General features: G+C 40.9%; 1 protein-coding gene across 1 annotated transcript in view; it reads left to right on the forward strand.

Annotated features, from left to right (window-relative positions):
- Window positions 1–22,551, forward strand: part of LOC306979324 (guanine nucleotide-binding protein G(i) subunit alpha-2) — a 40,143-nt gene that overhangs the window by 833 nt on the left and 16,759 nt on the right. The window lies entirely within an intron of this gene.

Raw genomic sequence — 22,551 nt, forward strand, 5'->3', positions numbered from 1 at the left:
CTGCAAATATGAGTTGGGCCACAATGGCTTGTTTGTATCTGTAGTCCCAGGGCAGGTTGATTTTTTTTTTTTTTTTTTTTTTTTTTTTTACAGTCAGGAAGCACAATTATTTGACGTCTCCTGTGTTGTGTAATCCATCCAGTCCCCAATTTGTATAGTTTGACTTTGTATACAGAATGAGCCAGGGAGAGAGAGTGCTGTAATGCTGTAAAGTGTTTCTCAACTGATGGGACGTGCGCCAAAAGTGACTCACAATGAAGTTCGTTTGTCAATTTGGATAAACAACAATGCCTTTAAAAAAAACACGTATGCGCTTCGACACAGCTCGGAACAAAATGGTTTTTGATTCCGAATGTGGGTCACAGTGACATTCGTTGTTTTGCTTTAATTGTTGTCACCAAAACTGTAGCCAAATCAAATGAGCAGTGGTTATTCTGCTTTGATGTGACTCTAAAACCAGATAAGTTTAGCAATTCATTAAGCGGCATTAAAAATTGGGTTAGTGAAAAAATAATATCTTGGTTTTCGTAGAGCCTATAGATTGTATAAATTGAGACATTAATTTGGGATGCTTTGCCTTTAAAGTACAGCTGTCTGCTGCTTCTGAAAGTACACACTTGACTGAGGTTGCACTTGGCACATGACTGCCCGATCATTGGAATGAGTGGGAAAAAGTTCCTGTGTTTGAGGCAATGTGCAGACTGCATCCTGGTTTCCTGCATCGCCCAATTATCAGATCATCTCAACTATTGGATACAAGCTTTATATGAGTTTTTATTTTGGCCGGAAGCAAACATTGAGAATTTTCTTCTTCCAGGGAGACTTGGACAGGATGGGCAGGATTTAAAATCTAATGCTAGTACGTGTTATTTGTCTTTAGTGTCCTTGCATTCTCAACACGTCTCTTCTCATGTGCTGTATATATTTTCACTGCTGCTAAATACCGTAGTTTGTTTACATAGATAAAAAAAAAGTTACAAAAACATTCAGTGTTGACACATGGTCAACGTAATAATTGGATTTTAAGAATAAATGATAATTCAACAATTACGAGCTACAAGAAAATCTATATTAGAAAGATTCCGATATAAGACTAGTTCTAGTTTTCGGAGACTGTTAAACCTCCATTACCTGAGACCAAATTGGAGCCCGTTTCAAGGCTAAAACTGCTAAGCCACATTATTAATCAGCTAAGGCACTGGTCCGTACTGTACTGTTGGTCAGATTTCATCTTGTCAACATGCTGCTGGGCTCTTCAGTCAGAGCTCTTGCTGTTGGCTGTGTGCCCAGAAAACTTGATTCACACATAGCATTTAAACCGGGACTAAACATTAACACTCTTACACTTGTGCCGTCCTCACAAACTCAAACGCAACAGGGAGAGCAACGGCTAGGAAAACAAACTGTTTTTATTTGGGTTTTTTTGGACACTCCGAGCAAACGGTGTATTATTAAAAGGCTTCATCACTTGGGGAAACCTACTTCTTTTAAAAACAACCAGGCTTCTTCCTCATCCTATCTCTTTCTTAACCAAAACCCTTGCTAAATACTTTCTCTTTACATCCTTGTCATCCTTTTACATCTCCATTATATTCATTAATACTGTATGTCCATGCAATGTGGGCTTACTTCACATTGGTTTTGGAAAACAATTCAACAGTTGACAGAAATGTGTGAGGTGATATGTTTTTCTGCCTGATTGCAGTTTTGTTAGTGCCGGTTTGGAAATGATTGTAACCTGGTTGAGTCTTTGTCTTTGGAGTCTGTTCTGGGTACCTGATGCAGGCAACTGTTACGTCAAAATAAATGATGTGTTTATGTCTATGCCGCTCAGGAAATAAAATGAAAACCAAGATGGCCTAATCCTTTCAAATGAAAGTAACTACGTTGTCTATGTGATCCCGCCTCACTTCAGAATTGAATTGTACAGCGGTCTTTGCATAGTTCAGTAAAACTGACTGGTAAGAAGGTTGATCTATTCAAACAATCTTGACATTGCACCTTCTACTTTTCAGTGACTGCTTGATCTGAATGTAAATCTTTGTAAAGTCGTGCTGCGTGGCCTGGATAGTGTAGGAGAAGCTGGTATTCTGGCTGTCTGATAAGGAGCACGTAGTGATGGGGCTGGATACAGGGGGATCAGACCTAGGGGTGTTTCCTTCTGGGACAAGCCCTAATAGCTCGGGAGGATGCAGCTAAGTGCTGTGCTGCAGTGTGGGACACAATGTCTGCTGCTGGTGACGACCTACAGTCTGAGTGACAGGTGCTTTTGTCGCTCTCAGAGTTACTTATTCATCAAGTGATGCCAAAAGAATACAGATAATGAATGTGTTTATTTTTAGTTCCATAGAAAGGAGCTGGCATGTGCCCTTGTCTTGCTGTGATGACTTTGCCAACGTAACAATTGGCGACAATGGTTTTAAACTTTAACTTCTCAAAGTCATTGTGTCCTTGGGCAAGACATTTCATCCATGAGTGTAGCGTGTGTGAGCGAGTGGTGATGGTTCTCATGGTCAATGGCGCAGATTGGCAGCCACTCTTTTGTCAGTCATACCCAGAGCAGCCATGGCTACATGTATAGCTTACAAGTTACCACCCCTAAGTGTGGGGAGCAGTCGAATTAATAATGGTCCTCTTAAGCACTCTTGAGAAGCTTGCCAAGCCTATAAAGTGAGACGCTCAATGCAAGCATGATTTTTATAGTTATTCATAAAATACCCTAGGGCTGCATAATTGTAATCAACGCTGTTGAATTATTGCAATTATATATACTGCTATGTAGGTATGATATTCTTTGCAAAGAACAAATTATTTTGTTGCCATAGGCTCTTATGTCAGAAAATCATCATCATTTCAGTGTTTTGTGCAGCCCTACTGTAACCAGTGGCAAATGTAATAAGCACTAGGATCTGTGCCAGATTATTTCTTAGTCACTCATTGCATGTGGGGGTTTTGCATCGTGACAATGTTACATTTTTGCAACAGGCTACAATCACCATGTGTCAAATGTCAGTGACATCTGACACATGCTTTGTTTCTATGAAGATTAATAGTATGTATAACAAATCTTAAGGGGTAAGAATTCAGTTATAAATCATTGATCAGATTATGTATTTAAAATAGCCTTAAAAATGTGGTTTTAATTTTTATAGGACCGACACATATACACGAGATGAAGTACCAGTTGTTTTGGATAAGATGGCGTGAACGACAAGCAGAAATTATGATTCATTATGATTGAAATGGCTGTGTTGTCAGAGTATGTGGGCAGTGAAATGCATTTCCTATCGTGTTATCCTCCGATGACCCATTGTACAAAGCAGTGGCTCACTCAAAATCATTGCAGTGCTTTTGGCTACAATATAAGTAAATCTAAACGCTGTTCCAAGCTTGCGTGATTTACCCTACCAAATAATTGTGCAGGTTCTATCAGTTCTCTCACTGTGGGATGTCTTCATGCTGAAGAGGGGAAAAAAATCAGGAACATGATAACACTGTTGCTAATGATGCAACAGCCACACATTATGGCTTTAGTAATTGCTATTTGAATATACTGCTGCAAGCATTGATGTCTATGCGTGTTGGAGTAGCAGCTTTAGTAAATGGTCTGGGCGTGTGCCTTCAGATGCTCAGGAAGTGTAAGGAGGAAGCCGTTTCATTCACTGGGTATCAGGCCCCTAACTGCAAAACCATGTGAGCTGAAGCACACGCACCCACACACACACAATACAGGCTGATGGCATGGGGTTATAAAAAAACATATATCATTACTTATATAAATTTAATAAGCCTCCCCAGTAAGGTCTATTCCAAGGCGCTGCAGAGGAGAATCCTAGCGATAGTTGAACCTCGGATTCAGGAGGAGCAGTGAGGTTTTCGTCCGGGCACTGCACACTGGACACAGGATAACGCAGAATAAAATTGATGGATGGAAATTTACTAATATACATGAATTAAGCTTATTGGTTTCATGTGGGGCTGTAACTAATGATTCATTATCAGTAATAGTTTGTGAAAATGGGACAGAGCACATCCATAGAGTACATGATATTGCCTGCTCTCTCTTAGTAAAACCTTCTCTTACAATATTTGCTTACAAAATTAGTATTTCATTGATTGTTTCATTGCAAATAACAAAATGTGTTGTTTCAGTTCCATTCAACTCGCGTATTCCGGCATTTTTCTTAGATAGTCACGCTTCAGTGTAGTCGGGGGTAAAGCTCGTCGACTTTTGAAAGATGCTTAACACTCTGCAGACCAGGAACTTCCCACAAGAGCTGCTGTTTGGGGGAGGCTCTGACCCAGTTGTCCAGTTTTAATGATTGGTCTAAGAAATTACTCAAATCTTTAGTCTGGTTCTTTTCTACATCATCTCACACCTTCACAGTGGATAACCCTGTCCACTCTGCCACAGGAAAGTCAGTCAAATGGGCCCTGTCCAGATCATTGTTGAGCCAAAGACACAGCACTCTTTGTTGAGCTTGATATTCAAAGATAGATATACATGATGGTCTCTACAAGTAGTGCATTAGTGCGTATTTGCTGCTGGTCTGGCTCAGATCAATCTCTTGTTTTCTGTGACTCCACCTGATGGGAATCAACATTGCTACTCACACCTACACAGAAGCAATATATTTCTTATTTGCAAAGCGTAATGGTTTCTGGCCTCTCTCGAGCTTTGCCTCAATTTGTTGCCTGAGAAGTAAAGTTGTTGTCGCCGTGCTAATTAAAATTGTGTTAAAATTCCCTGTGAAACCTTCCTCTATACGTTTTTGAATCCCAATGAGCTGTGTCTGGATCTCGTCTCGAGTACTGGCTTGGGGTTTGCGATCGTAATAATAGCCTTGTACAGACGTGATTCATCTCGTGCCACAAAATGACAGCTTCGTCCACTGGCCACAAGCTGCAAGAGCATGTATTTGTGTGCCATTAGTCACGTCTCGGGCCGACGCCACCAAATCCTTTTATAAACAGGTGTATTTCTGCTGAACAAGCTCGCACTGGATTTGAAATGGTGTTCCTCAAGGTTGTGGTTTAGGCACTTGTGGCGGTACACGGGACACAAGATAATTCATTACTTAAATAACAGCACTGCTTGAGATTTGCTTATACTGCAATCTAAATTGGATTTCCACCCCTACACTCACTTCTACTGCACTCCAGTTTTTATTGATTGGATTAGTCTGAAAGAGTCGTCGATTTCGTTTTCCAATTCATTCAACATTTATTTTGCGTGATTTCTTTCGAACAGCCATTTCAGGGTTGGCGTCATTGATGTGCCAGTGTCAGCAGATACAGTATGTCCATATAAGGCTGGGCGTAGAGCGAAGATTTCCTGAATGCTGCAGAATGATGGTTTGTGACTTCCTGTACGTGTTTGTGGAAGTGAGAATGCCTTGAGTTTGTTTTGCAGAAGCACATCACATGACACATGCACAGCGTATCTTCCTCCTAATCATTTACTGCCTTTTTGGAGGTTTGTGCCATTGTGTCTCCGTCAAAGGATTACCTGGAATTTGATTTAATTCATTTGAAATAGTTTTAAAGGTCTTAGTAATTTGAAATCATAAACCAGATGTTGGTAATAGGAAGGTTGCTTTTTAGTGGGAGATCTCGAATTGTGTCATAGGTTTTCATTGTGCACATGTTGAAACTTGATTTTAAAAAAACTTCCGATTGTTTGCATCATTGAGCCTGCAGCTGTCTGATGCATAAGTCTTGCCACCAAAGTAGCATGTTGTTATCACTCTGAGGCCATGTCGCATTTATTGTAGTTTTCCAACCTTTGAAATTGCAGGGTCCAAACCTGGTAGGAACTGGATGCCTCTTGTTCCTTTTTTTTTTTTGGCTATCCAAGGTGCTGAGGTCGGGACAGTCGTCGGCTGTGGTTGGTATCATGATTTCATGGTCATATTTTGCAATGACTGAAATTATTTAGGTAATGTATTGTGCTTTTGAACAAAACAAAAATCTGCCTCTATAAATGTAGAAAACGTTTTAAAACGACCGAATTGTCAAGCCCTATTTCCAGAGGCCATAATCGCCACTGCAGGTGTGGTAGCATGTTACGTTTTTTTACTCTTTAATTGTCCATAAGAGTAAATGCTACGACGCTGACAGAAAAGACAAAGGGAGAGAGGGATAATGGAAATTGTGCCACAACTCAATGACACAATGGAGATAATTTTTTTCTACTGCTAAAGGTGCGCTAGCCCGCAGTTAGCTTTGCCCGTTAGCCTGTTAGCTTGTTCTTCGTGACTCCATTAGTGTATATTGCGCCTCTGACCCGGAAGCAGGGAAGTTGCAAGGTTTTTTTTTGCCCAGAGACACCAGGGGGAGATGAAAGACCTCTCAATCATCCCATTAACACTTGTGTGACCCCAGATTTATTAAGGTAAACAAGTTACCCACTTCTTTTCTTGAGTCCCCTAATGTAATTTTTAATTGATTCTTGGGGAAAAAAGAAAAATCCTCCTAAATTGAGTTGTTACTGTCGGTGTTATCTGTACCGATGTATCTGAAAACACACACGTACACAGTGTTTAAGTCTGTATCTGTAGTTGGCTGCAGATGATATGGCCCTGTCCCTGGCACATTTTTTACATCCTCATCCCATTTCTATTATCGGGCCCATGAATTATTCAGGCTGCTATCTTTAATCTCATTCCTATTCGCCAAAGCTTTTTAGGGGAGTTTTAACCTGAGCTCGGAGGTGGGAAGTCGCAGACAGGTTTCAGAAAAGTGCTTAAACCTTTATGTGAAGGATTTATTACTGGACTGCTTTAAGAGTTCAGTATTAATCATATTGTGCATGAGCGCTAAAATATGAATGTTTGCACTTTTGACAGTTGTGTTTCGCCTGAAAGCACTGCAGTAGCGTAGCACAAATGTGGGAAATTATCTTACTGGGAATTATCTGAGTGTTGTGATTTAGATGCAATTTAGATTTAGAATTGCAAACATTGCAATTTTCCTCACTAACCTATGCAGCAGTTTTCTGTCTGTTTTTTTAATCGGTCACCCTCTGCATGCGGTGTCCACTGCCCAGCAGATCTGTTAAACTTTCATATGTGGGTGAAAAAGTCTGGGTGAAAAATAAATACTAGCATTGCGAGATCAGGCAAAATATGTATAACCACAAGGACAAACATTTGTAAGTTTCTGTCCACTGCATTCTCTAAAAGAACAAGTAATTATAGAGTCTGCCGGATGTATTTACTGCAGACTAGAAATCTCTGGCACTTCCCTTTTATAATTGCGGTATAGGGCCAGTGTCTTAATGAGTTCTGTTTTTCACGAACACTTCAGCTAAGGCAATTGAGACACGTTCTTACCACTGTCACTGGGTAAACTACACCCACTATGATGATCACAGTAAGAAATGCTAATGGACAATGTCGTTAATATTAAAATGCAGACGGGTTCATATTGCACATCACTACTCCATGACTGACAACTGCGTTTGCTCAAAAAGACGGTGCATAGATGTGTCTAAATAAATGAGCAAGAATTGGGGCCGTTTTAACTTTTGCGGCACAAGATTACTGTCGGATTGTGTCCGGTGATAAGATCCTACCTGCTGATCCGAGCACTGGCTTAAGAATGAACTTCAGCGCTTGTTCTTGATGGGGTTTGATGAAGCAATTACCCAACTCTAATGACTTGTCCCGAGGAGTGTGCATGCTCCGTTTGAGAGACTTGACTTGGAGATAATGATCATCATGTCTAGTGCACGGCGCATCAAGAGCAGGCCACATACTCCAATATTCAAGGTGACTCTGTTGTTATTATAGTCCCCAGCACTTCAGTCTCACTGCGGGACTGTATCACGGGTAAAGGTACTACCTGGGGGGGTGTTTTCCCGAGATGTTTTTCTTAGTAATTGTCAATGCAGTTTTTTGACTGGATTGGTTAAGAACAAAACTACACCTGTTGCATTTCAATCGTAGTCACTTTAATAAAAAGCTTAGAAAATTACTCACACTTTGACCACAGTGACCAAGCTTCTAACAAATGAGTTTTGAAATAACATGACCAGAAACAGACTAGCACTTACTACTACACTTGCTAATACTTTGGACACTTTCAGTACATAATGTGTAGTTGTAGTAGAAGCAGGGGCAGCAGGAATCGGTAGGTTGCTGGTTTGAGCCCAATCTGTTCCCTTTTGCGTCCCGAGGCAAGACGGTTACAACAGTCTGCATAATAACCTCCCGACTGTTCTCCATGACAGCTCCTGAGACTCTGCCCAAGTCCGAAAAAAGTGAAGCACAAGCGTTTGAATTCTTCTTTTTTGATTTGTGTATTCCTGAAGCAGACTTTTTAAGAATACCCTGACAGAAATGACTGAGCAGATGTGACCTCAATATCCGTGCCTCTTCTGGGCATCTTTCAATTTCTCATCTTGTCTGTGATTTCGCTTATTTTGTCACTTATCCCGTCTTATCCTCATTTGATGGTGACCAAAACCACGCTGCCATTTCTGTTTATTTTAACCAAATCTATCACACAAGCTTGTCTGAGTACGAGATGTTTTGGTACACCATGTTCTCTTGGCAATTGTCTCTTCATGTTTGTCACAATAACTATACTTTTGTTCCAGAGAATTTTATGTATACGATTTTAAGTAATATGCCTCTGTGATTTACATTTCTTATAACAGCATCTATCCCCTCCCTTTGTCTGAGACTTGCAGCTTATACTAGTTGCCTTTTGGTTGGAATAGAGGCACGTGCTGTTGTGTTTTAGATGTGGCTGTCTTCTGTGATTTCAGAATTGTGCTCATTTCTTTTTAGGACTGCACAATACGTTTGCAAAATATCGTTATTGGAATATTAGGTGACGCAGTATCCAAATCACAAGAAACTAAATGACCTCCATCTGACTGAGATTTACATTTTCTGCCAACACTGCCGAAAACAAAAACTTGGCAACTTTAAAAATATGCAAAAGTTTACTCTTGATTTCATTTTGTCCCGTTATGGTCCCGATTTCGTATTGACACCGGTTGTTGAAAAATCAGCGCTTACAGTAGTTTTAATGGAAAGTGCTGTTGAAATGGTTTTGTGAAGTATTGCATTCATATATTGATATCCAAATATTCAAATCTCGCTCATTTTTTCACATTGCGCTACCCTATTTCTTTTTAATATAGCTGCTTTGATTACCGTCGTCTTTTTCAGCACTGGGGATATTTAGCTGATTTCAGCATTCATTAGTTTAGTCCCTTGAATGCCTTGTCTACTTTGTCTTCAGTTCCTGCCATTATGTAAATGATGAGGTCTTAAGTGACGATCACTCACCAGTCAATAATGCTTTCATTATCAAGTGATCTATCCATCAGGTCTAGAGTAGCCTATGAGAGGGAGTTGGCCTTATCATGGATAAATAGGTCTGTTTACTGACCATTATCTTGTCTATAAGCCCCACATAAAAAGATGGCGGACATAAGTTATCTATTCTGTCTACACCTAAAACACGAATGAAAAGGCTGAAAGATGGTTTGTATACTATTGTGTTCATTCAATTATATATTTAATTGTGAAAGTGAAATAAACCTGTGAGTTAAATTAATTTTGAAAGTGAGAAATGACTATTTCATCTTGAAGTCTCGTCCTCCTCACAAAAGAGACACAGGAAACGGAAAAAAAAAGTGTCCGAATTTTGTTTGACAAACAGACCAATAATATATCATGTTGTTCAAATCATATAATATTTTTCCAACGGTGTAACCTGAAGCTGCTGATGTGAATAGGCCAGTTGAGCTCAAGCGGCTCATAAGTGAAAGACACCGGGGCAGCAGCCAGGTTCAAGTGTCTCCAAGTGACCGATTTCTGAACAGGCATTCGCTGCAGCCCTCACTGCGCTTTTAGAGCACGCAGCATTTGGTTTTCAAGCGTCGACATTTTGCACACAACCGCCGTTTAAATTGTTCTTTTACACATTGAAAATGGATTTTCCGCAAACGCTTATTTCACTTTCAAATTAGAAAACTGAATGAACGCTTAAGTACACGGACAAGATGAATCTGATCTCAATTGCAAATAAGTTACTTGAAAATGCTTCAACACTGTTCAAAATCACAATTAGATCTGATCCGAAACAACTAAGCCTTAAAAATACCCACGATAATGCATTGCAATTCTGAAAATGTGTCAACTCCGTACTGTTCTGAGTGCTGTGGCTTTTTATTAAAGTGACAAAATGAATCCACTAATCGCTGTCTTCACATTGCTCTTTTTTTAAACCTGCTCTGTGTGACCTTGCTGCTCGGTACAACGAGCCCTTTGTGAATGGACTGTAATTGTTTTTTAGCCCACTCGAATGTTTGAACACGTCAATGTTTGTAACTCGTTTTTTTGGTCAGTGCCGTAACCATGGTAGCGCTCATCTGGACCAGCCGTTTCAGGCGGCCTTTCTTTCTTTCGATGGAGCTGCACTTAGGCATGTTTTTCCTGTAGGAAGTGCCTCATCAGGAAGTCATTAGTAAAAAACTGTTTGAACGGGCTGTGTCGCATCCTCGAGCTCAGTGTAAATGTGCTCCTGGCAATGTATTTCTATTGTAGTAGTGTGAATTCACTTTATTTACACCTTGTACACTTTTAACTTTTACTTTCTTACACTCTGTTTCATCTGCTGATCTTCACACTTTGATGCCACCAAATTTCTCCATTTTTCATTATGGACATTAGTAACCTCCTTTTCCTTAACACTTTAGCTACACATGGTGCCTCCTGTATTTGCAGATGCCTGTGAGAGTAGAGTGCATAAGCTGACGAGCTTGATATGTTCAGAAACACAGGGATGTGATGGAGGAAGTGCAGCTCTGCAAACAGCAGCTGTGGCAGTTTGGTCGGATCGTAGATGTCTGACTTTGGAGCTCAGCAGAAGATTTACCCATCTGTGAATCCAGGGTGCATAAACCAGGATTCTGTACTGCTTTGCACTACTACTGACTTGCCTCTGGGCCAAAAAAGCATGCTGCGTTATTGTAAATATGTTTTTAAATGTACTGATTATATCATATGTGTAATATAAATCACTCTAATGGCATTGTTGGTGATTCGCATCTGCATTTCAAGCTCTGTCAAGAATGCTGGGTGATAGCCCAGTCGTTAAGGCTGTAGGCTGTAACATATACACTCTTAATTTTCTAAAACAAATATGGAAAATATTAAGGCTGCAACTAACGATTATTTTTCTATCGATTAATCTACCGATTATTTTTTCGATTAATCGATTAATCTATCGATTATTTTTTCGATTAATCTATCGATTATTTTTCATGTTACCGATTATTTTTTCATTTAAAATGAAGAAAAAAACATTGATGTGTCCAAATGGCATGGCTTTTATATATTTATTTACTACTAGTCTATTTTCCCCACTTTTTAAAATAGTAAATGGCAAATGGGCCCATTCTCTCACTTCTGGCCCTGACCCACAGTTTGGGAACCGCTGATTTAAAACTAACTGAAACCTGCACCTGACGGTTATTTCTGTCTGACCACTGAGAATCAGCCTGTGAGTCGCCCAATTCGTTATAGACTGTGCACATTCAGAGAACCAGAGTTACTGTAAGTTACTGTGCTCGTGAGAACCATGTGGATTCAACTCCTCTTTGAGACAAAAAGGCCACGGACACGGCTTTACTCTCGTCTGTCATCAAACTACTGTCCTGATTCTCCGCTAGACACAACAACAAGAGAGTTTAAATGAATGTGTGGCCGATGCCCCGAGTCCGCGCAGAGAAAACTTGAGAACAGCGCCCGGGACACGGGGACGTGACCCAGCCGCGCATGAGGCGAAACGAGCACCGGGAGACAGACGGCCGAGCGGGGCACGAGCGGAGAAGTAGCCTACTCGCGTGTTGGGAGAGACGGGGAAGGCGGTCGGTCTCTCCTGCTCATTCACTTCAGCAGACTGCTCCGTTTTGGTTTTATATGCGGCAAAGTAGGCGGAGAGTGAGTGCGCGCTGTCAGAGCCTGTACCGTAACAACGCGTTGATTAATCAGTGAAACAACACCGTAGTTTGACTGAGATACGGGGCTCTTGCAGCCGCGGGTGTTTTCGTTTCACATGTTCGTTCATAGCGGTTGTGCTGTAGCCTGGCTAACGCCAGACTAAAATCGCAAGTGATGCTGCAGTTCGAAATGATTGGAGCGCACACAGCAGTCTGGCGTTAGCCAGGTTAGTTGTGCTGCTGTGATATGACATTTCCGCTCGACACAGTGTGCAAACAACAACATTATTAGGCCGTTTCTGGAAATACTCCCACACTTTTGACGACTTTTGCCGTGCTTTTCCCCCCTCGGTCGCAGCGTTTGCATTACGCGCAGCCACGCTGGAAGTGAAATGTAAACAAGCGACGCGTCGACGGACAAAAACGGCGTCGACGTATTTACCTAATCGACGACGTCGACGACGTCGACGCGTCGTTGCAGCCTTAGAAAATATTACAATTTGATTTACATTTAGACCCAAGGTGCCTTGATCCTCCATGTTTTTGCTCAAACGTGTGCTATTTATCAACCAATTAAGATACAGAAACGCTATTTCTTTATCTTTACAAAGCAATTGGCAATATATTTGTTTTGTCAAGGTCTATCTTCTTTTTCCATTTCCCTAAAAGCCGGCCTACGTCTCGTGTTGACAGCGCAGATCGATATGTCGTCTAATTAGTGTAATTAATAGGGTCTGTAGTAGCTGAATGGATATTGATCCTCTGCTGGAGCAATGGCTTGTTGTTGTGTGTTTGATATGTGAAACATGCTCTGAACTGTCAGTGTCCCTCCAGCGCATAATTTACAATATTTTCATAAAGTTGTGTAAAACATGCCCCCAACTGTTACTGGTGTGTAGCATAGCAGGATCTGTTTTGATTATGAAATGTTCATCGCATTTTACATTGTTAAAAATAAATAAATATTTGTTTATTTAGTTGGGACTGTACATTTCCGTCAGTTGTCTCACGCTCACAAATACACTCACTCATCCTGGCCTATTGTACATGTTTTCAGAGTAGGAAACCTTACGCAGACACAGAAAGACCCCGTCCTGCCGGGGATTGAACCTGGCACCTTCTAGCTGTCGAGGCTAACCGCTAATCCGCCCACACAAATTGCGTTTGTAACTCTTGCTTCTGTTTGTATGCGTGCTCTATGGAAAAGGGATATCTTATTAGACAAAGTATGTTTGTTGGTTAGCGAAAGTACTTCAGTCTTTGTTTTGTCTTTGAAGGGATTTGGCTTACGGCGTCAGTGTCACCTTCCTAAGCTCCTCTTCTCCTGGTATTTCCTATTGATCCTCACGGCACTGTCTTTTCAGCTTCGTATCAAGGCCACTCCTCTTGGATTAGATTTTCTAACTTCATTTTTTCTCTTGAATACACATATTGCACCATCACATGTTGTCCCTGGTCAGTATTGGTTTGTTTTCTATCACTTATCACAAATCACTTTTTATTTACACGCTGTTTTACTCAATAACGTGCCACATTTAGGACATAATCTGTCAGCCGTCAGTGGTCAAAAGCAGTAGCACGTTTTTAGGGCAGCAGTTTTCTCTTTAATGTCGACTTTACACGGCATAAACCTGAGGCGTGTAACTACTGTATTACATGTTGTATAGGAGCACAGCTGTAGTGTTTGGAGGGGGGAATTGGTTTAATAAAATGCTTGTGATAAAGGCATGAGGATTGAGAGGTTGAAAGAGACAGATACAGCTGACGTAAATCACGGTATAAAATATTGACTCATTTATTGCTGCCAGATTAAGACAAAAAGGCTTACTGCACGTGTGTGGAGGCTTTCTTTAGTTTATTTGCTCATTCATTGCTCTGCTCATTTCCGCCTCTGAGCCTTCTGGACCTGAAAAAAGAAAAATCCACAATAATTGGCTCTCGACTTGTACTCCCTGGCCAGAACCCCCGCCCCTGTTTTGGAGAGGGACTTCACTGCTTGGAGGCAGGACAATTCCTTCCTGTGGGGCATTGGCCGTATACAACAGGCAAAGACCACTGCGGAGTCGAATGAAACACTTGAGTTGATTTACAAAAAGGAGATATTGCTGGTGTTGAATATTTGTTACAGTACTCTATAGATGACTCTTGTGAAACTAGGCATGTGTAAATTTGATTAATTATTTGATTGTTATCTATGCTTTCTCTGTGTTTTCTTATCTCTTCACTTGCAAAAAAAAAAGATTCACATTCAGTCGGGATTAGGGCAGGGCGAAATTACCTAAAATCTATATCACGATGTAAAAAAGAAATAACAAGATAACGATATATTTGACAATGTAATTGGCGTACTCATTTCCTCGCAAATATGATCTCAAGCAGTTTACATCCTATTATTTTGTTTTATTTTGTTTTACTTTTCAAGCGCCTGTCCCCGTGTTTTACAGTGTTACAGTGTTTGTGCTGCTCTAATGGAGCTGAGCGTAACATAAACTATATCGTGTCCACAACGATTTAAAAATGATACCGCGATAATGATATGCGATACGATTTGGCCCACCCCTAGTCTGGAAGATTTTCGAATGTTATTTATTTGCATGCCATTGGTGTGCATCGACACTTGACCAGTGTCCTTGTAGTTATATATATATCAACGTTGATTCAATTCCTTACACGTTTATACGGTCAATTAGGAAGAACCCTGTGCTATCTGTTTCTCATAAGAGTTCACATTTCACAGTGGTTGGTTAAATCCTCCTTTTACTCACATTCTGTCAACTGTGTGCGAGTATCAGTGGCTTAAACAGAAAGCCCCAAAATCTACTCCAAGACATCTCTCCAGGCTGTTGGATTACCATTTGATTAATCACACATCATCTTTGTCATTGTAGTTTGAAATTATTCAAATTTCATAAAATGAGTGAAATAAGGATCTTGCCATGGATGCAGTAAAATGTAATATGTGGTTTCTTAAAAGCGGCAAAAACTTGGAGCGTTTTCTGTTATAAAGGGCTGTAAAATCCTGCACTTTTCATGTATTTTTTCATTGCTTGCTGTTATAAATGTGCTGAGCTTGCGGTACCTGTGAAAAGCTGCTTATGATGTGCCACATAATGTCTCCACTGGGCAAGCTGAGAATTGATTTTCAGTGGCTTTACGATGCTCTGTGCCCGATTTGGTTGCATATGTTGACGTTGATGTATGGTATAGCTGTGGGTCGGATGAATGACTAGAGGAGCAGTTAAACATGCTCATTGTATGCATCATCCTTCTCTGCAGAGCACCAAGAGCCTGCTGCTCCCAGAGAGGGCAATGACCTAGTTTTCTACTCCAGACGGTGCCACATCCAGCTATAATGTTCTTCCATCGATCCTACCCTTTGTGAAAATAAAATAAAACAACAAACAGACCTTTTGTGTTATTAGAACAGCTACACTAACACCTGCAACAATACTGGTTTGTGCACAGATGTGGGTAAAACCTGCATGTAGCGATCTCATGAGTATGCATGTCCCACGGTAGCGGAAAGGCTGAAGGAAATGATTCATGCACATTATCAATATGGACAAGGCTCAGGCAGAGTGGAAATAATAGCCCCCTATTAGAAGGGCAGTGTGCTACAACCTATAAACAAATCCTATATAGAAATATTGATCCTCACCTATATGTTTAGGAGTGCTCAAAGCTTGACTGTGTTTGTGCTTCATTCTGTACGTAAGTTCAATGAACAAACTGGACATAATTCCTCTAAAATCATTACCGTTAGTCAAATGTTCCACCTGCTGGTTCTGTGATGTTGAAAGTTATAATGCTGTATATTACACCATTTATAGTTCAGTACATGTCCTCCATCCTGTGTCTCTGCACCAGTCCCTGCACAGTGCATGTCTTTCACCAGAGGCTAGTCAGAGGACATGGTGTACAGTGGAACCAGATGATTACATACACTATGGGTGGCATGGTCAGTCTACCCCGGGGCAACTGTGGCTACAAAAGTACCACCACAGTGCATGAATAATACACTGTGAGTGTATAATAGTGAGTAAATGAATGACTACAGTGTAGCGTGTTGAGAAACTTGGAAATACAGGCTTGTAAAGTGCAATACAAGTGTAAGCCATTAGTATTATAATATAAAGTGTCTGACTTGAAACCAGAATAAATGCTTACTTTTTAAAGGTCAATTATAATTCTAAAATATATATACATTTCCTAAATGCCAGAAGAGTGTGAGATCTGTGGTCTGAAATGTAAATATCAACCAAAGAACCTGGTGAAGATGCTGGATGAAGAGTTTGTCATTATCCAGAGTGAATCAAGTACTGCACCGACAGGAAGAAGCTTTTACTCCAAAAGAAACATAACAAAAAAGCCAGATTGGAGTTTACAAATTCACAAATATATCCTGTGGTCTGACAAAAAAAACAATTGAATGTTTTGGCCATAATGACCGTCACCATGACCGATTGGAGGAAAAAGGGTGAACCTTGCAATCCTGAGAATCCCAACTGTGAAATACGGGGGTGGCAGCTTCATGCTGTGGGGTTGTCTTGCAGCGGGAGGGACTAGTGCACTTCACAACATAGATGACCTCATGAAGAAAGAACAATATGTGGAAATATTGGAGCAATATCGCAAGACTTCAGCCAGGAAGTTAAAGCTTGGGCACAGACGGGTTTTCCAAATGGACAATTCGCAAGGCATATGGCATACTGGTTACACAGTGTATAGCAAAGCCAATGTTTTGGAGTGGTCATCACAAAGTCCTGATCTCAATCCAGTTGAAAATGTACGGGCAGAGCTGAAAAGGCAAGTTTCACAAGGTGGCCTGCAAATGTGGTTCAGTTACACCAGTTCTGTTTGGAGGAATGGACAAAAACTCCTGCCAAACATTGTGAGAAGCTTGTGGAAGGAAATCCAAAACGTTTGACCCAAGTTGTACAGTTTAAAGGCAATGCTACCAAATATTAATGAAATGTATGTAAAGTTTTGGCTTTGTAGGAAGTAACAAACGTTTTTTTAAAATGGTATCGTTCATTCCTCTGGCATTTAGCAAATCTAAATTTATTTAGAAAATTTAGTGACGGTGCATGCGTGTCTTTTTTTATATAACGTATGTAAATATCTGGTTCTTCCCACTGTATGTGGAGTATTAGCCTTTTGTACATGTTTGTACAGAAGCACCAAGAGGAAGCCCACCCAGACATGGGGGAGAAAATGCAAACTCAGAAAGCCTGCACTCATTTGGGAAATCAAGCCCAGGACCTTCTTGATTATTTTCAAGAAAGGTCGATGCATCAGTGTATAGATTGTGTACAATGTCTGCATTCTCAGTATATAAGCAGCAACTTAACTGTTATTGTAGCTATAAACCACGCTCTATTTAGCCAATGTTCATTGTATATCTGGCCTTAGAATATCAGCAGTTGTGTACCTTTTGCTGGGCGTCATCAGTCTTGGTGGATGTTAACCATTAAGTGTTGTAAAGTGTAGTTGAATGTGAGAAGTCGTGACCCCAGTGCCGGTTGCAGAGGGCGGCAGGAGGGGCGTCACAGCTGGGACTGTGACTCATCCTCACACCCCTCTCTCCTTCACTCTGCCTCTCACACCACTCTGTTCCTCTCTCTCTGTCACAATAGGAGGCTGTTGATGCTGCTCCACACCAGGATCTGTGTAGTTTCCTTACGCAAGCAATTTCACACCACAGACTTGAGATCCACAGTGAGGTTGAAGGCAGGAAATGACATTGAAATTGTCTTCCAATTTTAGATGGGGTTTTGAGCTGGCTTTACATCGTTTGGGGAGAAATCAGTGGGAAATTACCTTAATTAGAGAACCATGCTATTAATCACGCCACATTTTGGAATGGATTACTTTCAAGCCTGACAGTTGCAGAGACAGTTTTATCAATGTTTTAATAATCCATATTAAAAACGGTCTAAAAACAGTGAAATAATCAGATGTAGTAATGATAATGGCTGACACTTAACTGTTACGTCTCAAAGCGCCACTGTTGTCATTATTTAGTCCCTCCACACTACAATAGTAATAAGCTACTGTTGTAGCCACACAGCCGCCTCTGGAGTAAACTGACAGTGAGGCAGCCAATCTGCGCCATCGCACAATCCAACCACCACCACTCGCTCATACAGGCAACCACACTCTGGCCTATTGTACTTGTCTTTAGTGGTAGTGCTGTGCAGACACGGGGGGAGCATGCAAGCTCCACTCAGAAAGGCCCCGTCCAGCACGGAGATTGAACCCGGCACCTTTCAGCTGTGAAGCACAAGCGCTATCCGCTGCACCACCGAGCTGAATGTCGGGTGTCTCAGGTGAAATCTGAATGAATATCAAAGCAAAATTCAAAAGTTGATCACTTTAAAAGTTGCTAACGAACACTTGTTGGGATCCTGGGTCCCTTTTATGTAAAGGAAGTAAGTGATTGGGATTATCTGGTTGTTCTCACTGCAGCGTCTGGAGCGTGTATGTACTTGTCCTCACCTCTCACCTGGAGCGCACTGCTATGAAATTACCAGTTTGACTTTCTTCAAACTGGTTCTGCTGTTCCTTTCTTCAAGGAACATTTTCTAATGGGACATTAGCTAGATTTGATAGACCACATAAGCTTGACCTTCTTGGATATGCACAATGCAGTATATCCCATACAACATGAGCGTACAAAAGTAGGCACAGTAACAGGTTTTAAATGTTTGTTCCAAAGAGTAAAATGTGGTTGTCTAATGAGTCAAATCACTGTTATGGCTTATGCATAAGCCACAGCGATGTGATCATATCTACAGCGTTTCTTGCGTGTTGCCATTGATTTGTGAAGCATAACAGTTTGTTAGTTTGCTTGCAGTTGCTTGTTATGCCTTAATTAGTGCAGCGTCTTGGGAGTAATTATATTAACTGGGTCATTAATGGGGCGAGAACATTCAAGAGTCTGTTATGGATTGATTAGATGGCGGCTGTAAAACATTATTTTTAGCTCATGGATATCACCCCTTGCTGAGTAATGCTTTGCTTTAAACAATTTGCAGGTTATGGAATATTGTACAGTTGTGAGGCATTTAAATACATGCTACATATCATCTTGCAAATGCCATAACTTGCCAATACCTTGCTCTCTTTTTCTCTTTTTTTTTTTATGTAATTGCATGCAAATCTATGGTCGGTCATAAATAATAGTATGGTTCTTTTTAATTGTCTGGTCAGAAGCCAAGCCTGTGGTAGTAACGGGTCATTGTTGGAGGAATAAAATGGAAACTATGTTGTTTCAATGGCGCTGGAGTGGAAAACATCCATTTGCACTTCAAGCGTAGGTTTATTTAACGGCTATATCATGAACCACACAGCATAAGCCACATTTTAATATAACAAAAAAGATCAATCAATATGTGGGGAAAAAACGCTGCCTTATGCTTTTTATTGCTTCTCATAATAACTTAACCTTCTATTTTGACCCTAATAAGCCAAAGCCTCTCCACAAGCATATTTAATAAACGCATCATCTTCTTCTATTTTCCTCCCTCTAAAGTCCTATTCTCCTGAGAAATCACTCCGTCTGACACTTACGAACTGCCGTATAAAGCTTGTTTGTCTCTGTAGGGATTAATGTTGCACTCTGCCACCGCGGCCTCACCTTTTTCCTCCGATTTCTCAGACAGTTTGAGTGTGACTTTTTTCGACCCCATGGGCTCATAATTAAAGCCTATGGATCAGAGTGCAGTGTTTTTTTTGTTCTATCTAACCTCTATTTACACGCTCTTTGATTCTTGATTCAATGTTGAAAATGTGCCAAGGATGGAAGCAGATGGTGGGCCTGTTCTTGCGGATTGGGAGTAAATCGTGTATCGTTAGAAGAAAAGAAAACAAACAAATAATACTTGATTAGTAAAGTTATGGATGTACATAACCTGGTTTGGTCAAAAAACTAGTTACCCACCAGGAAGACATGGAACAAATATGACTGTCTGTTTTGTCATAGATGTTCTCTGACTGGTGAGACCTGTTTGTGTAGGGGATCGCCTCTGTATCTGCGATGAGAGCCTAAATAGAGACGAGAGTTGAACTGAGGGGAACAGTGATATAAAATGCTATATCAAATGGATGCGCAATATAGCAACATTTTATTGTATGAGGAGGAGGATGTGACCCTGTGATGCTCTGCCAGTCTACATTTCATCTGCCCACACGCCTCCTATTGACGGGTGAATGAAAAAAATATAGAACCAGTCACCGACTCACCACAAAGTGTGAGCTCTCAGAAGTTTTAGAGGTAGCTTATTTCAGTTTTATATCCACTGTGGGAAGGTGGTCATAAATCGAAGTTGTAACTTGTGCTCGAAGAAAGTAGAAAATGGAGATGCATTATGTTTTCTCCTAATAGTAATGCGATAGATATGAGGACTGCCAGTCTCCAGGAGGCATATTGCATCTCAGTGGAATCAAAAGAATTCCTCTCTGACAAGATGTGTTTGAGGAAGTAACTTTTTTTTCCTTTTTTTTCTTGCTACTACCTAAAAAGTGTTTTCCAGTGCCAACATGAGACAGGCGAGTCATTGTAGCTACAGGTGGAAAGTAACAGATGACAGTAATTGTAGCTGCTAAAATAAACTGTTTTTACTGTGTTTTCACTGATTGATTAGGAACCATTGTGTTTACTAAATTCCTACCACATGTAAAGCACACAGAGAATATTAAAAACACCACCATGTTGTCCTTCTGTCGGTTGGATCGAGACTCCGCAGGCTTCTCCCTGACAGCAGGACCGAAAAAGCTGCTGATGTAACTGAAATGGGTAACGTATTTTACTACCGTGCTATATCTAGCCTTATGTTTGATCATCTGAGCTGGCGGGTCATATCGCGTGGCCTTTAAATATTTGAGCCCCATGGGCCACGCTTCAGAAAAATCAATATGACTCTCATTTCTTCTAGGCACACACAGCGCTGTTAGCGTCCTGCCGGGCCTCTCTGTTGTCCCATTATACAGTAGAGACGTGGTGCTGATCGGCATGTGCAGCGAAATGAACAACTACCCCGGGACAAATTAATAGGCTACAATTTGTTATCATTAATCATTTGGACTGGAAACGCAATGTGAGACGTTAAACTGTGAAGAGATGGAGGATCTGGACTTGTGTACATTAACCATAGTTGTTTTTAGTGTCTTTATTTCCATTGGTTTAATTGCCCCTTCTGTTTTGTGACATTTATGCTTGTGCCAAATTACTTCTACTTTAGCTTACGAAGGAAGAAGTGTTTTTGTTGTCAGTGAAGACGATCTCTCATTCATTTTCTCTCCATCTATGTAATTACACACATTTGTTTCATTCGGCTGATCTGCCATCAAAACACAAGGACATTCCCCCCCCCCCCAATGATCTCTTTGACCAAACTCAGTGCATCCCGTACCTTAAAGGGGCTAGATGCAAGTTAGCCATTTTATACTCACTACTGCCACCTCAGGTCATACGTGTAGCTGCACCTTCTATGTTAAGCGCGTGCATGACGGCAATTCGGACCTGAAGTGACAGCTTTTTGAGTGCAGGATTTTAGAGGCAGTTGTGGTGAACGGGTCTGGGCTCATTCTACACATTAGGACATTGTTGGAACATTTAGGGGGAGGAAATCATATCATTTTACAATTTTTAAACTCCGTATAGTCCTTTTAAGTAAGATTTCACTCATATAAAATGTGTGTTTCTGAAATGATTGCCACAGTAATAGCCACAAAACATTAAAATATTTCTCTGTAGCGTGTTGTTTCTATAGCAACCATCATCTCCATGAAGAGCCCTTGTATTCATTAATCGCCTTGTCCTAAAATACCTGTAGGATGGAGATGTGGTCCCTTTAGGCCTGAAATATTAATGGCAGAGTTTTATTCGGAGGCAGCAGAGAGGTGACCTTCATGCAGGGCGCCCACTGAGAGCATCACGCTCTTCTGTCATCGCCCACTTCTCATTTGAAATAGGACAGTTTAAAAACCTACTACAACTCGTAACAAAAGGAATGCCATTTGCCAAGAAAATCAATATCAATGTATTTATTTTATTTTTTTTCTGCATTATTCTGGTAGAAGAGGAAGTAAAAAAAAAAGGCTTTTCGATAAGTGACCAAAATAAAGCCATCCTCCTCGTCGGTAAACGGTTTCGTCCGACTGGTGAGACTTGCCAGTGCAGAGACCAACTTGACATCGAGCCCACAGACGTAACCGCTCTAAAACCAATATTCACCTGCATTTTACTGAAATGACGATCAATAACTTGTGAAAAGTCACGGACATTTCATCTGGGCATTTAATCACAACGTGGCAGTTAGATTGTCGTGTGTTTTCAATGCCCCGCCCACCGGCCCTGCAGCAGCAGCGCTTAGACAGGAGGAAGTGAGAGCAGAGGCATCTCCTGCACAGAACAATGATCTCCACACCTTGTGCTTCAGATCGCTCTTTACTTTTTTATCAGTCGGCCTCATAATCGCGGCGGACCAATGAGCTCGACAAGCCGACAGTTTTGTATGATCTAAAAAGTCAACCTTGTGGCAGATGCGAGCGGCGTTTACCACAGGTCACCGCCGCATCCTCGCAAG

This window comes from Gobius niger, assembly GCF_951799975.1.
Source record: "Gobius niger genome assembly, chromosome: 20".
Lineage (NCBI taxonomy): Eukaryota > Metazoa > Chordata > Actinopteri > Gobiiformes > Gobiidae > Gobius > Gobius niger.